Genomic DNA, 14,489 nt, shown 5'->3' on the forward strand with positions numbered 1-14,489 from the left:
ATGTCACAACATTCCGTTTGACATCCAAGTCCAGAACCATATGCTAAGTCTGTTTGGTTCCTGAAAACAGACTGTGCTAAATTTGCTGTACTGTAAAAGACCAACCAGTCTCTACTTCAGTATCAGCTTACAGGAAGAACTGTCAAGGCATCCAGTTTGACAGTTTCACAAAGATCCTTTTTGGCCAGGTCTGGTGTGCTTTTGAACTCCAGACTTCACTACATACTGAACTGAATTCATCAGCTTATTAACCAGTATGTGCTGTTGTTGATGAATGTCAAAACATTCTGATTGACATTCCAACAGAAGGCTATGTATCAGGTCTGCTATTATCTTGATGAACAGACTGGAATACATGCTTAGTTATGGCAGACATGATTATATCATACAGAAGGAAAACAAACACAGGAAATTGTTAACCCAGTTCAGTCCAACATGACCTACATCTGGGGGCTACCAAGCCAGGAAGAAGATCCACTATTAGTAGTATCAATTCAGAGTTAAACTCCCCCGTTTACAACTCATCACTTAATCCCTACCCAATGCAATCTATACCTAGGAACTCCTAGATAGAAACCTCCAGTTTCCATTCCTATCACTACAAATACAATGTAATGTGCAAACACCTTGAACTTGCTTCACAGCTTCATTCAAGAACATAATTACTCTTGCCTACAGGCTTTGAGTAACAAACACTCTCAGGTTTACCACTGAGAAACACATGGTAACCTTCCCACAGATTGGGAGGTTTACCTTACACACACCCCTAAAAATTCATTCTAAGAGGCTTACAAAAACCAGGTTACAATCAACTATTTATAACCTAATCACCCAACTGGATTTGGGCCTTCAGAAATTGCAGCAGACTTGTTCTTTGCTGTTACAACTTCAGCAGAAAAATTCTGCTACAAACAAGGTCTTCAAGTTCCTAATCTCTCTCCATATATATCTCCATATTTAGAGCCTATATATATATATTCTGAATTAGTCTTCAAGGCCTTCACAAGGGAGTTAGGATATTCACCAGATATCCTTGCTGATCCCATGACATATACTGAATTAATTAATTCAGTTTCCTACACATGTGCGATGTCACAGACCTGACGTCGTGACATCGTACATGACATGTTGGTCCAGATGTTGAATTTCTTCAACCCAACATATTAAAACAACAGAGATGATTACATTATTTGTTTTCTAAAATCTCTGCCAATCCTAAGGAATCAACAATCTCCCCCTTTGGCAAATTTTAGCTAAAACAAATAAGCAATATACTTGACAAAACATCCCAATTTGGGAATGCTCTTCATCTTCGTCATTGGCTCCACCACCACAAACACCAAAGTTGGTGTACATGGGGAAGAAGAGGGACAATACTCAGTTGTACCAGAACCCTTCCCCTCAACCGGAGAGCTTCCAGAAGAATATGTAATGCTGAGTACATAGACAATGTAACTCAGATCACAAGGCACAACTGTCTTCTTAACTCAGATCACAGGACACAAGTGGAAACCCCAGTTGGTGGATTTTGTGCCTGATGCCAACTTCTGTTTGCTGCCACATCCACAGTTGGCTTTCTTCTGGTACATTCTCAGCCCTAGGACAACCCTAGGACTGTATTTCTCTCCCCCTTTTTAGCTAAACATTTGTAAAGGAACCCTTCACAAAACCAGATCCAGGCGCAGCTTGCCCAAACCTTAACATACCCCATGATTCTGAGAATGGAGTGTTTTTCTTGTGAGAGGAAGAGGGCTATTGCATCCTTTAAATAGTCCAGCCCGTGCCTAGGAATTTCCGGTAGAAATAAATGCTTGGTTAAGATGCATTTATTTTTGCTGAGAAACAGTCAGAGACTCACCAACAAAATCTCAGACTATCTTTGAATACCTTTTATAGCTCTTGACTGTTTCTTTTCCAAAACATCCGTTCCTGTGCATGGAGACCATTCCATATATGCAGTCAGACACGTTGCACTCGATGTCTTAACATTCCTGCATTCAGCCAGTATTCAACAAGACCTCTGTCATACCTCCAGTAGAGACTTGACACCTAGCACTGCTACAGCCAACTTTTCACACTCTGTTGATGGTTACTCCCCCTGTACCACACAGCTGTAGCCATCAGGCTTATTCTGGTTTATCAGACTTAGCCACATCACCCTCATAATTCCTAATGACTTTAAGATTCAGAAGGAATTGACAGCAATGTCCAGGGTAATGTCATGACATTCGGTCAGACATTCTTCTGCTCACTCAGCCTTGACATACATCACAGCATCCTGATAACTATCTAGTCATCTGAGAGCACATAGACCACAAGCTTGGTGATTGCTTGCAGCACAAAGGCACAACTCCCCCTGTCATGGACAACCTACTCTCTTGGAGGTCACACATATCCAACATGGTTGGACCTTCACCTTCTCCCTGATTCAAAAAGAACTCAACCCACTTGATGAATGGAAAACATAAGACTCATCTTCATGTCTTCAAGAGCGCACCCTCTGTTCAACCCTCTTGGTTGAACACATCCACACTCTGTGTCAATCTCTCTTCTAACCAGAACAGAAAGCCATTTCACAAAATGTTCTAACATTCGTTAGGACATCCTTCACACATAACAGGGAACACCATCTGATAGTCTTCAAATATCACTGAGTCGCCAGCTTGATCAAGAAGACCCCAGACATAAGTTGGGACATACACCTTTTCATCCCATTACATGAGATAATCTTCCATAGATGACTCAGAACTCCTACCACAAGCTCCAAGGGATGAATAGAAAACACCTCCTTTAGTCTTCAACTTGCTACTTTTCTGCTCAAAAGTAATTTGTCTCAGACTTTCCTCAAGAATAACCAGCTGCCTTATGTTGATTATCTTGATTCTTCGAACTCACTTCTGAGATAGACCAATTGCCACTGGTTGATTACCTCCTTCATGAATCCTCATATGAAAAGGTCAAATGCTGCTTTTTGACCTCCCCAAGTTTATCAGACTTCTCCCAAAGATATTCTGACCTTCCAAGTGAGACTTGAACTTCAAGCTTTTTGAAGTATCCAATCTACAACCCTGTAGACCTTTCTATCTCAAGTTGATGTGCCACTTCACCAACTAAGAATCTGATGTTGAACCAAATGTCACAACATTGTGTTTTGACATCCAGCTGTTGAATTCAGCTCCTTCTTCTGCCACTTGAAAGAGCTTCCTCCCTTCACAGAACAAGAGTTCAATGTTCTCATAGACTTGATTGTGGAACCAAGTTTGAGTAAACAACCTCCATCCTGCAGGTTTGCAGTTAAGTCATCCAAGCTTACACCTTGATGAATCCCTGCTTCTTCTCCAAAGACATCAGACACTCTGATGTATGAGTCTTCAGAAGGACCAGTTAGAAATTAACCCTTCAGCTCTACCAAGGATTCCACATCCTAAGGCAAGGCTGTTTCCATGATGTCAAGACTGCTGCCACTTGTTCTTGACTTCACAGTGTGCATAAGCTAATGCACTTCCTTACCTAGATCAGAAATAAACTGATCCAAGTAACCACCATCAAGACTATGATGTCTTCTTCTTCTTATACATACCAAGGTTGAACATGTTTCTTGCCAGGAAACCTTTTCAGAGATCATGTGCTTTTGCTGCCACCAAAGAGATAGATCATAAGCCAATGTACTGTCCTTCCTGTGATTCTGCACAGGGTCTTGAAGAAGTGATGTTCCAACATCTTTGAGAACATCAGTTATCTTGAGCTCCAAGGATAATCAATTAAACACTTGCACTTGGCACAAGTAAACATTGATCTTAAATCCTTTCCCAATCATCCCTTCAGATACTTTCACCATAAGAATACTTTGAAAATACTCTTCTTGTGTCAACATCTTCTGCTTGCAAGCACCTAGACAATTTTGAAAGTATTCCCAGATTAAATTCACCCTTAGGAATGAGAGAGATGAATTCTTCCTTGCAAATGTGTCACACAACCACCAGAACCCATGTGACACAGGTCAACAGCCAACCAGACCCTAGGCTGACCAGACTTGAGGAGGTTAACCAAAACTCCCCCTCAACTTAACAATCATGGATACTCCACACCAATATCCATGCATTGTACACATATGTCTCAACATGACATACACTATCCCTACCAGTGGCAACTAACTCCTCCAATCAGACTCCAGCTGACCATAAGTACTAGTGAGACACACAAAACCAGTCGATAGTAGTTATGCATTGCCAGGGCATACTACTTCAACCAACCTCTGAATCTTCATATTCTTACTCCTTGACAGAACTGCCACTTCTGCACGTGGTGTTTGAATAACATGATTCATGGTTCCAGTCCTCATAGATGATACAGCACTCAGGTTACCCCATTATTGACTGCTAACATCCAGGGGACTTGTCTTCCAACACACCATAGTACTTCAGGGAACAACTATCCAATCCTGATCAAACTGCAGGAGAATGCCAAACAGCAGGAGTTTGCACAATGTCACATCTCAACCAGCTCAACTTCTAGGGATGACCTTCTTGAGCACACACCCAGTTGACCCTGCTCTTGTCAACTTAGCACACACAGATGTCTCCTCTTCCAGGTCAGGAGTAGGTTCCAAACAGAATTATCCCTTTGTTTGAACCCTAAAACCATCTGCTCTACAACCAGTAGCTGCATACTTGTTGAACAACATGTTCTAACATCACATAGAACATTGGTTCCACCTCCTTAGAACAAACCTTCCTTGAAGGTCTTCAAGGTCTTCATATACACTACTCAAGAGAGTAAGAGAATCAGTGATTAAGTGACTCTTACCATCCTGAAGTGAGAACGTCATGATGAGTGGACTTGAGGGGACTCAAGTATCTTTGACATCTTCAGTAGATTATGATGAGATCTTGAACACAGCAGCCTTTCATCCACATGAGGGGAAACTACATCAGAGTTTGAGTTTTGCCATGTATTATGCAGCGGAAATCATAATACAACTCAACCTATGAACACACACTTCACCAGATTGGCCTCCAAGACCATACCAGGTTTGAATGTGTTTTAGTACTGGCACAGCTGTCCCACACACAGGCCAATAGCCAACCTCCAGAGACAGGTACACACCATTCCTGTCATGAACAGTCCATCCACCTACTTCAAGGGACCATTCAGGGAATTACAGAACCTTACACAGGTTCCAGCATCAGTACTAACATAACTCCTTGCCAGCTACCAGAAAGTATCACCCATGGATCTCATCCAGAGACAGAACAGGATGCCTGCTCTGATACCAATTGAAATTCTGGCGTAGTCAGTATTCAGATGTTCTACTTCAAGTCATGACATCTGATCTAACATTGTACCTATTACAGCAAGACAGTTATTACACTCAGTACTAATGTGCACCTTTTCACAGTGTCACGACCTCTCCTTCTATGTCATCCTAAAAAGGAGGAACCCTTAGTTATGTGCACCATAACCTTCACTTCTGTTGTTTTCCTACACAGATATCAGCACGATGTCTCAATCCTGTTTTGAACATTATCTGTTACATTGTTCCAGTTTGTTGGTCATGTACTTGTATTTCCTAAATTAAAGGTTGTAACAAGTTAAACTAATCTTCACTTATTAAGGAGCCAACAAATAGATTATTTGCCAGGTTCATTAATTGTAGCTTAGTTGTTAGTTTCCTAGATTTTAGATCAGCTGGTGAATTCCTGAAGAATAGCCTGAGAAAACTCCTGAAACAGAAAACTAATCATCCAACAATTTAGCATATGCAGTCATGAGTGAATGTCACAACATTCCGTTTGACATCCAAGTCCAGAACCATATGCTAAGTCTATTTGGTTCCTGAAAACAGACTGTGCTAAATTTGCTGTACTGTAAAAGACCAACCAGTCTCTACTTCAGTATCAGCTTACAGGAAGAACTGTCAAGGCATCCAGTTTGACAGTTTCACAAAGATCCTTTTTGGCCAGGTCTGGTGTGCTTTTGAACTCCAGACTTCACTACATACTGAACTGAATTCATCAGCTTATTAACCAGTATGTGCTGTTGTTGATGAATGTCAAAACATTCTGATTGACATTCCAACAGAAGGCTATGTATCAGGTCTGCTATTATCTTGATGAACAGACTGGAATACATGCTTAGTTATGGCAGACATGATTATATCATACAGAAGGAAAACAAACACAGGAAATTGTTAACCCAGTTCAGTCCAACATGACCTACATCTGGGGGCTACCAAGCCAGGAAGAAGATCCACTATTAGTAGTATCAATTCAGAGTTAAACTCCCCCGTTTACAACTCATCACTTAATCCCTACCCAATGCAATCTATACCTAGGAACTCCTAGATAGAAACCTCCAGTTTCCATTCCTATCACTACAAATACAATGTAATGTGCAAACACCTTGAACTTGCTTCACAGCTTCATTCAAGAACATAATTACTCTTGCCTACAGGCTTTGAGTAACAAACACTCTCAGGTTTACCACTGAGAAACACATGGTAACCTTCCCACAGATTGGGAGGTTTACCTTACACACACCCCTAAAAATTCATTCTAAGAGGCTTACAAAAACCAGGTTACAATCAACTATTTATAACCTAATCACCCAACTGGATTTGGGCCTTCAGAAATTGCAGCAGACTTGTTCTTTGCTGTTACAACTTCAGCAGAAAAATTCTGCTACAAACAAGGTCTTCAAGTTCCTAATCTCTCTCCATATATATCTCCATATTTAGAGCCTATATATATATTCTGAATTAGTCTTCAAGGCCTTCACAAGGGAGTTAGGATATTCACCAGATATCCTTGCTGATCCCATGACATATACTGAATTAATTAATTCAGTTTCCTACACATGTGCGATGTCACAGACCTGACGTCGTGACATCGTACATGACATGTTGGTCCAGATGTTGAATTTCTTCAACCCAACATATTAAAACAACAGAGATGATTACATTATTTGTTTTCTAAAATCTCTGCCAATCCTAAGGAATCAACAATCTCCCCCTTTGGCAAATTTTAGCTAAAACAAATAAGCAATATACTTGACAAAACATCCCAATTTGGGAATGCTCTTCATCTTCGTCATTGGCTCCACCACCACAAACACCAAAGTTGGTGTACATGGGGAAGAAGAGGGACAATACTCAGTTGTACCAGAACCCTTCCCCTCAACCGGAGAGCTTCCAGAAGAATATGTAATGCTGAGTACATAGACAATGTAACTCAGATCACAAGGCACAACTGTCTTCTTAACTCAGATCACAGGACACAAGTGGAAACCCCAGTTGGTGGATTTTGTGCCTGATGCCAACTTCTGTTTGCTGCCACATCCACAGTTGGCTTTCTTCTGGTACATTCTCAGCCCTAGGACAACCCTAGGACTGTATTTCTCTCCCCCTTTTTAGCTAAACATTTGTAAAGGAACCCTTCACAAAACCAGATCCAGGCGCAGCTTGCCCAAACCTTAACATACCCCATGATTCTGAGAATGGAGTGTTTTTCTTGTGAGAGGAAGAGGGCTATTGCATCCTTTAAATAGTCCAGCCCGTGCCTAGGAATTTCCGGTAGAAATAAATGCTTGGTTAAGATGCATTTATTTTTGCTGAGAAACAGTCAGAGACTCACCAACAAAATCTCAGACTATCTTTGAATACCTTTTATAGCTCTTGACTGTTTCTTTTCCAAAACATCCGTTCCTGTGCATGGAGACCATTCCATATATGCAGTCAGACACGTTGCACTCGATGTCTTAACATTCCTGCATTCAGCCAGTATTCAACAAGACCTCTGTCATACCTCCAGTAGAGACTTGACACCTAGCACTGCTACAGCCAACTTTTCACACTCTGTTGATGGTTACTCCCCCTGTACCACACAGCTGTAGCCATCAGGCTTATTCTGGTTTATCAGACTTAGCCACATCACCCTCATAATTCCTAATGACTTTAAGATTCAGAAGGAATTGACAGCAATGTCCAGGGTAATGTCATGACATTCGGTCAGACATTCTTCTGCTCACTCAGCCTTGACATACATCACAGCATCCTGATAACTATCTAGTCATCTGAGAGCACATAGACCACAAGCTTGGTGATTGCTTGCAGCACAAAGGCACAACTCCCCCTGTCATGGACAACCTACTCTCTTGGAGGTCACACATATCCAACATGGTTGGACCTTCACCTTCTCCCTGATTCAAAAAGAACTCAACCCACTTGATGAATGGAAAACATAAGACTCATCTTCATGTCTTCAAGAGCGCACCCTCTGTTCAACCCTCTTGGTTGAACACATCCACACTCTGTGTCAATCTCTCTTCTAACCAGAACAGAAAGCCATTTCACAAAATGTTCTAACATTCGTTAGGACATCCTTCACACATAACAGGGAACACCATCTGATAGTCTTCAAATATCACTGAGTCGCCAGCTTGATCAAGAAGACCCCAGACATAAGTTGGGACATACACCTTTTCATCCCATTACATGAGATAATCTTCCATAGATGACTCAGAACTCCTACCACAAGCTCCAAGGGATGAATAGAAAACACCTCCTTTAGTCTTCAACTTGCTACTTTTCTGCTCAAAAGTAATTTGTCTCAGACTTTCCTCAAGAATAACCAGCTGCCTTATGTTGATTATCTTGATTCTTCGAACTCACTTCTGAGATAGACCAATTGCCACTGGTTGATTACCTCCTTCATGAATCCTCATATGAAAAGGTCAAATGCTGCTTTTTGACCTCCCCAAGTTTATCAGACTTCTCCCAAAGATATTCTGACCTTCCAAGTGAGACTTGAACTTCAAGCTTTTTGAAGTATCCAATCTACAACCCTGTAGACCTTTCTATCTCAAGTTGATGTGCCACTTCACCAACTAAGAATCTGATGTTGAACCAAATGTCACAACATTGTGTTTTGACATCCAGCTGTTGAATTCAGCTCCTTCTTCTGCCACTTGAAAGAGCTTCCTCCCTTCACAGAACAAGAGTTCAATGTTCTCATAGACTTGATTGTGGAACCAAGTTTGAGTAAACAACCTCCATCCTGCAGGTTTGCAGTTAAGTCATCCAAGCTTACACCTTGATGAATCCCTGCTTCTTCTCCAAAGACATCAGACACTCTGATGTATGAGTCTTCAGAAGGACCAGTTAGAAATTAACCCTTCAGCTCTACCAAGGATTCCACATCCTAAGGCAAGGCTGTTTCCATGATGTCAAGACTGCTGCCACTTGTTCTTGACTTCACAGTGTGCATAAGCTAATGCACTTCCTTACCTAGATCAGAAATAAACTGATCCAAGTAACCACCATCAAGACTATGATGTCTTCTTCTTCTTATACATACCAAGGCTGAACATGTTTCTTGCCAGGAAACCTTTTCAGAGATCATGTGCTTTTGCTGCCACCAAAGAGATAGATCATAAGCCAATGTACTGTCCTTCCTGTGATTCTGCACAGGGTCTTGAAGAAGTGATGTTCCAACATCTTTGAGAACATCAGTTATCTTGAGCTCCAAGGATAATCAATTAAACACTTGCACTTGGCACAAGTAAACATTGATCTTAAATCCTTTCCCAATCATCCCTTCAGATACTTTCACCATAAGAATACTTTGAAAATACTCTTCTTGTGTCAACATCTTCTGCTTGCAAGCACCTAGACAATTTTGAAAGTATTCCCAGATTAAATTCACCCTTAGGAATGAGAGAGATGAATTCTTCCTTGCAAATGTGTCACACAACCACCAGAACCCATGTGACACAGGTCAACAGCCAACCAGACCCTAGGCTGACCAGACTTGAGGAGGTTAACCAAAACTCCCCCTCAACTTAACAATCATGGATACTCCACACCAATATCCATGCATTGTACACATATGTCTCAACATGACATACACTATCCCTACCAGTGGCAACTAACTCCTCCAATCAGACTCCAGCTGACCATAAGTACTAGTGAGACACACAAAACCAGTCGATAGTAGTTATGCATTGCCAGGGCATACTACTTCAACCAACCTCTGAATCTTCATATTCTTACTCCTTGACAGAACTGCCACTTCTGCACGTGGTGTTTGAATAACATGATTCATGGTTCCAGTCCTCATAGATGATACAGCACTCAGGTTACCCCATTATTGACTGCTAACATCCAGGGGACTTGTCTTCCAACACACCATAGTACTTCAGGGAACAACTATCCAATCCTGATCAAACTGCAGGAGAATGCCAAACAGCAGGAGTTTGCACAATGTCACATCTCAACCAGCTCAACTTCTAGGGATGACCTTCTTGAGCACACACCCAGTTGACCCTGCTCTTGTCAACTTAGCACACACAGATGTCTCCTCTTCCAGGTCAGGAGTAGGTTCCAAACAGAATTATCCCTTTGTTTGAACCCTAAAACCATCTGCTCTACAACCAGTAGCTGCATACTTGTTGAACAACATGTTCTAACATCACATAGAACATTGGTTCCACCTCCTTAGAACAAACCTTCCTTGAAGGTCTTCAAGGTCTTCATATACACTACTCAAGAGAGTAAGAGAATCAGTGATTAAGTGACTCTTACCATCCTGAAGTGAGAACGTCATGATGAGTGGACTTGAGGGGACTCAAGTATCTTTGACATCTTCAGTAGATTATGATGAGATCTTGAACACAGCAGCCTTTCATCCACATGAGGGGAAACTACATCAGAGTTTGAGTTTTGCCATGTATTATGCAGCGGAAATCATAATACAACTCAACCTATGAACACACACTTCACCAGATTGGCCTCCAAGACCATACCAGGTTTGAATGTGTTTTAGTACTGGCACAGCTGTCCCACACACAGGCCAATAGCCAACCTCCAGAGACAGGTACACACCATTCCTGTCATGAACAGTCCATCCACCTACTTCAAGGGACCATTCAGGGAATTACAGAACCTTACACAGGTTCCAGCATCAGTACTAACATAACTCCTTGCCAGCTACCAGAAAGTATCACCCATGGATCTCATCCAGAGACAGAACAGGATGCCTGCTCTGATACCAATTGAAATTCTGGCGTAGTCAGTATTCAGATGTTCTACTTCAAGTCATGACATCTGATCTAACATTGTACCTATTACAGCAAGACAGTTATTACACTCTGTACTAATGTGCACCTTTTCACAGTGTCACGACCTCTCCTTCTATGTCATCCTAGAAAGGAGGAACCCTTAGTTATGTGCACCATAACCTTCACTTCTGTTGTTTTCCTACACAGATATCAGCACGATGTCTCAATCCTGTTTTGAACATTATCTGTTACATTGTTCCAGTTTGTTGGTCATGTACTTGTATTTCCTAAATTAAAGGTTGTAACAAGTTAAACTAATCTTCACTTATTAAGGAGCCAACAAATAGATTATTTGCCAGGTTCATTAATTGTAGCTTAGTTGTTAGTTTCCTAGATTTTAGATCAGCTGGTGAATTCCTGAAGAATAGCCTGAGAAAACTCCTGAAACAGAAAACTAATCATCCAACAATTTAGCATATGCAGTCATGAGTGAATGTCACAACATTCCGTTTGACATCCAAGTCCAGAACCATATGCTAAGTCTGTTTGGTTCCTGAAAATAGACTGTGCTAAATTTGCTGTACTGTAAAAGACCAACCAGTCTCTACTTCAGTATTAGCTTACAGGAAGAACTGTCAAGGCATCCAGTTTGACAGTTTCACAAAGATCCTTTTTGGCCAGGTCTGGTGTGCTTTTGAACTCCAGACTTCACTACATACTGAACTGAATTCATCAGCTTATTAACCAGTATGTGCTGTTGTTGATGAATGTCAAAACATTCTGATTGACATTCCAACAGAAGGCTATGTATCAGGTCTGCTATTATCTTGATGAACAGACTGGAATACATGCTTAGTTATGGTAGACATGATTATATCATACAGAAGGAAAACAAACACAGGAAATTGTTAACCCAGTTCAGTCCAACATGACCTACATCTGGGGGCTACCAAGCCAGGAAGAAGATCCACTATTAGTAGTATCAATTCAGAGTTAAACTCCCCCGTTTACAACTCATCACTTAATCCCTACCCAATGCAATCTATACCTAGGAACTCCTAGATAGAAACCTCCAGTTTCCATTCCTATCACTACAAATACAATGTAATGTGCAAACACCTTGAACTTGCTTCACAGCTTCATTCAAGAACATAATTACTCTTGCCTACAGGCTTTGAGTAACAAACACTCTCAGGTTTACCACTGAGAAACACATGGTAACCTTCCCACAGATTGGGAGGTTTACCTTACACACACCCCTAAAAATTCATTCTAAGAGGCTTACAAAAACCAGGTTACAATCAGCTATTTATAACCTAATCACCCAACTGGATTTGGGCCTTCAGAAATTGCAGCAGACTTGTTCTTTGCTGTTACAACTTCAGCAGAAAAATTCTGCTACAAACAAGGTCTTCAAGTTCCTAATCTCTCTCCATATATATCTCCATATTTAGAGCCTATATATATTCTGAATTAGTCTTCAAGGCCTTCACAAGGGAGTTAGGATATTCACCAGATATCCTTGCTGATCCCATGACATATACTGAATTAATTAATTCAGTTTCCTACACATGTGCGATGTCACAGACCTGACGTCGTGACATCGTACATGACATGTTGGTCCAGATGTTGAATTTCTTCAACCCAACATATTAAAACAACAGAGATGATTACATTATTTGTTTTCTAAAATCTCTGCCAATCCTAAGGAATCAACAACACCGCCATTTTTATGAACAACTACGCGCTTTCTCCATCGATATTCCCTCCACCGCTAGACACAACGGTGCACCACGACGTTTAACCTTACATTCATTTCCGTATATCGGCCATATCTTCGCAACCCAGAAACTCATCCAAGAAAAACTCAAACCATGCAATAGCAACTCAACGGTGTGATACGACATTGAACAACAACAGAGTCTCTTGCTTCAACTTTGTTTTAGATGATTTCGAGTTAGCAAGGCATTTTTCGATTGGATTGCTGTTGGTTTTGATTTTTTATGCAGGTATTGGTTCGGTTAGGATTCAAAATGGAAGGCTAAAAAGACCAGATTCACTCCACTAACGATAGAGTTTCGAGAGGCAGCAGGCACATTTCTGAAGGCGATGTATTCACTATCGGCGATCGTGTTCTGGTGTGTTTTGTGATTTAAAGTGCAAATCAAGTGAAAAGAGATAGAGTCCGCATATCCCGAATCGAAAGCATGGCAACCAACTACTCGTAATGATCTTCTTGGAGCTGTTAAACTGCACCGTTCAACAGGTATCTTGAGACATGCTTGACACTCTATTCCCGCTGCTTGCAAAAAGAACAAGCTAAATAGCGCTCACGGTTCTGCATTCGGTAATATTTTGAATCGAAAATACTGTTACAAATGGTTTCATATTTTGATTCTGTTTTAGTTATTGAATCACGTTTATAACTCTAAACTCTGTTTTGATATATGATTGCATTACGTATTGGCTTTACTGCATAAATTTGTTTCGATTCCATATATTTTATGACATAATGTGTTTCGGAATAAATGTTGGATTTATGTCGATATTGCAATAACTTTGTGAATGATTATAAGTTGTTCTTATTTTGGCACATTATTATGTTAGTATGCTTGCTGCTAAAATTTGATTTTATGGAGGATTCATATAAGACTTCGGTTATATTACGTATTGTTTTGGTATTGCTGCTGTTATAGTTTTTTTTATTATTCTCCCTAAAAGCCTTTCTTGTATTTCGATTTGTTTTCATTATCATTGCATTTTGGACGAGATTTGGGTTGCATTATGTTTGTGCTGCTTTAATACAAGCCTTTCTTGTGTTTCGATTTGTTTTCATTATCATTGCATCAGTGTCATATTCATGTTTTATAGTGATTAACCTAAATGCTGTTGTTTGTGGTAACTCTAGGAGAAAAGTGTTTACTGTCATTTTAAAATGTGTTTTACTTCAGTTTCCTGCTGCTATCACTTTTAATTAGCACTGCTTATTTATTTTTCTTCCTTTTAATCACCGTTTTGTTAATCCATATCATGCGAATGTCTTTATGTTTCTTAATGGCATATTAGGTATAGTAAATTGGAATGAGAGACACAGAGTTATATCATTTATACTACCATCATTCTAATTTTTTAAAACGTTTTTATTTGACCTCAGTTGGTTTTATTATAGTCTTGTTTAGGATTGTTATGAGAATTTTACATTGTTACAAAGCAAGAATAACCTATATAATTTACTAGATCGACGAGAACCGAAAATTAGTATGTGGTATAGCTAGTATAGGAAGAAATACTTTCTAATTTTTTAAAAAGTTATTTACTCATTAAGTAACAAATTATATTTAAATGATTACCTAAGTAATTTAATTATTATAGATGACATTTTGTAAATAACTCCATTTTCTTAATTTTAGATATTTATTAATTTGATTCATATT

At 40.1% G+C, this 14,489-nt stretch overlaps 1 long non-coding RNA gene across 1 annotated transcript in view; it reads left to right on the forward strand.

The window, feature by feature from the left end:
- Window positions 1–12,822: 12,822 nt before the first annotated feature.
- LOC127107502 (uncharacterized) overlaps window positions 12,823–14,489 on the forward strand; it is a 55,486-nt gene continuing 53,819 nt past the window's right edge. Inside the window, exon 1 of the long non-coding RNA XR_007795747.1 lies at window positions 12,823–13,321. This is a non-coding gene — a long non-coding RNA (uncharacterized LOC127107502). The remainder of the gene's footprint in view (window positions 13,322–14,489) is intronic.

Source organism: Lathyrus oleraceus, chromosome 7, assembly GCF_024323335.1.
Source record: "Lathyrus oleraceus cultivar Zhongwan6 chromosome 7, CAAS_Psat_ZW6_1.0, whole genome shotgun sequence".
NCBI lineage: Eukaryota > Viridiplantae > Streptophyta > Magnoliopsida > Fabales > Fabaceae > Lathyrus > Lathyrus oleraceus.